At 38.6% G+C, this 3018-nt stretch overlaps 1 pseudogene; it reads right to left on the bottom strand.

The window, feature by feature from the left end:
• Positions 1 to 856: 856 nt before the first annotated feature.
• Positions 857 to 1378, bottom strand: LOC102855567 (annotated as a pseudogene).
• Between the last annotated feature and the right edge of the window lie 1640 nt (positions 1379 to 3018).

Raw genomic sequence — 3018 nt, forward strand, 5'->3', positions numbered from 1 at the left:
AAGAGCATATTTCTACATGTTCTGCACAAGACAAAGGCAACATTTTACTAAAAATATTTAATAGGCCCCTCCCATTCTTTTTGTCCAGGCCCTCCCTATTAGGTTGCACCCCAAAGTGCAAACATGAAATTAAATGTAAGGCGTTTTTTCCCCCTTTTGTCTGGAGACATTAAAGACATGTGCTTCTGTATAATGTGTTTTTCAAAATGAAGTTCCATAAAAGCACAAAATGAGATTTACAGAGAGACATTAAATAATCACTATTAAGACTTGGTAAAAATTCAGTAAAAATCAATGGTTACACAAACCTGATGTACACTGGTATGAATGTGGGAGATGTAAACAAAACATGAGCAGGCAGATAACCATACAGGTTCTCCTTTCAATGTTTGGAATGACTGAAGGAATAAACTACATAAGATCTAGAGTGTTCATAGTTCCTAGGATTTTTTATTTTTGTATGATACTGAAAATATACAAATATTGTGTTGGGTATTTTTGCCACCCAATCTTTGTCTAAATTTTTTATGTATCGGTAAGATTCTGGATTGGGAAAAGATTTTAAGTTTCATAACAGTTTTCATGATTTCAGGGAAAGTCAATTGGTACAAATGATAAGTACATTTTAAATGCTGAACCTTAAGAAACCTTAGCTAACTGTCCAGGAAGGCTGACTGTAACCCAACCATGGAGGCTGAAATTCTGTCCAACTTGTAGCCTGGTTAAACAGCTTTTCAATACTCCTACAGAAGCTTTATTAGACTTATTCACCAAGCTAACAGGCTGGTAAATATGCATAACAAATGAGTTCCTGTTTCAAGTTCCACTTCCAAGGCAATACTATCAGGCACCCGTTTTATTGAATGCAACAGTTGTTTCTATGACCATTGGAGTCTTTAAAGCGTAGTCACATTTTAGGACGATACTTCTCCAAATACAAAAGCTGCTTGCTGTTAAAAGCTCCACGCTGTTTTTGTCTTATGAATTGTACTGCATCTTCATATTTCATTACACCTTCAATTAATGCCAGGGCAACAAGCACTGGAGCTCTCCCAAGACCCGCAACACAATGAACAGCAATACAGCAATCAGGTTCTTTACGAAACTTAACTTTTACTAGACTTAACCAGTCATCAACAATCTGGTTGGACGGTGGTGCACCATCATCAAAAAGCCAAGCAAGAACATGGATGCCTTCTTTTTCCACAAGAGCAGTGTCGTAAGTTGCTTCACATACTCTTACTATCGTGGTAACTCCGTATTTCTTAAGTTCCTCTATAAATTTGTTTAAGGTTGCATTGGTTGGATTGTGTGTAATAAGAAATCTCATGTTCTTGTATGTGACTTCCACAGGAGCTGGACGGTTCATTCGAGCCATTGTTAATTAAGTTAAAAACACTCAAGAGGGTTATGAAAGAATTTTTAAAAGTGAATACAGAAATTATGTAAAGAAACTGAAGTGTATGTCAAAACACTCCACTTGAAAATCTCAGTGCTTTGAGTATGATGTTGGGAGTAATGGAAAATGAAATGAACCTCCTAACAAGAAGCAGCAATTCTTCAATCCAGTAATACTGAGGCAATAGAAACAAAGTGCACTGAGGTTTACCCCATCCAGGTCAAAACTCTTGAAAATTGCTCTGTGGATTTTAATTCAACACTTCTGTGTCCAGGTTAACCGCTCTTATGGGGGTTTCTTGGTGGAGTAGTAATGAATTTCTACAGTTTACTTGTCTGCATAGAGGTCGTGCTGTGCCTGGCAGTAATCTCCACTGCCCTTCAGAAACTCCATAAATGTGTGACCAAGAACACCACAGAACTGAGGAATATGTTTACTCATTGAAGATTGTGGCCTAATCATACAGCCGGTCCCGAGGCGGCGGCGACACAGGCGGCGGCAGTGGTAGAGGCTGCAGGGCAGGGGGTGGCGATGGTCGATGGTCGATGGTCGTCTCGGTGCGGCGGCGGTAGTGGTGCAGGCGACGGTGGGGGCACCAGGCTCTACCATGCAGTGAGCGGCTCCAAAGAGAGCGCGTCGCCTAGTCCGAAATGTTTAACTAAACAGATCCAACCCTGGATATGTTCATTCATTTCTACCATGAAATTTGGAAGACCAGTCCACTGGCAGAAAATAGTATTTGTTCCCATCCCATAAAAGGTGAGGCAACGGAGTGTGGAAATTGGCAGACGATATTATTCATGTTATACTTAAGTAAAATCTTGCAGAGGATAATTAAAACTTAATGACTATAGGCAAGTATCAGGAGTTTAAGCTGAATTGTAAGACGCTGTGGAAAGAGGAATATTATTTTATTTATTATTTTTTTTGAAAGAGGAATATTATTGTTGATGTCAGATGGATTTTGGCTCAAAGCAGAAAATATCAGAAAGAGGTTTAATTGTGTTTTGTTGACTATGCAAAATCATTCAATTGTGTGGCTCGTAATAAGTGATAGATAACATTAAGAATAATGAGAATTCCAGAACACTTAAAGGTGCTCTTATGCACCACCAAGTGTCAGAAGAGTGAGGGCAGTTTGAGGACAGCTCTATTCGACCTCTACTAATTGCATAAGGAGGAACTGTCTCCATCAAGAACATCCACAATTCAAAACCAATTCTTATGAGGTCAGACATGTCTCCCATGTCTCCAAACCTATTTCCACTAATTCCAACACCAATCTTACTGCTCTAGTAGGTCTGAAAGCTGTTGCAATAACTGCATAAACATCATAGAACCATATTTATAATCATGCAGTTTATCATGGAAGTTGAGGGTACAAATAATATTTATAACAGGATATAATTTTCCAATAAGAACAGCTTCTTTTTTCCTCTTATTTTATTTCTATTGTAATTTGCATGAAAGTGTGCAAAACAATTTGGTTTTCTATTTAATCATTCATACACATTTTGTATGTTTGTAAACTTTCTTTTATTACACCCCCCCCACCCCAGCCCTGTGAACCCTCCTCTCTTTCTCCCCGCCTCCCTTTTCCATTCTGTCTTTGGATATAT

The sequence above is a fragment of the Elephantulus edwardii genome, unplaced genomic scaffold (genome assembly GCF_000299155.1).
Source record: "Elephantulus edwardii isolate Elephantulus edwardi_28Jun2011 unplaced genomic scaffold, EleEdw1.0 scaffold00220, whole genome shotgun sequence".
NCBI classification, from domain to species: Eukaryota; Metazoa; Chordata; class Mammalia; order Macroscelidea; family Macroscelididae; genus Elephantulus; species Elephantulus edwardii.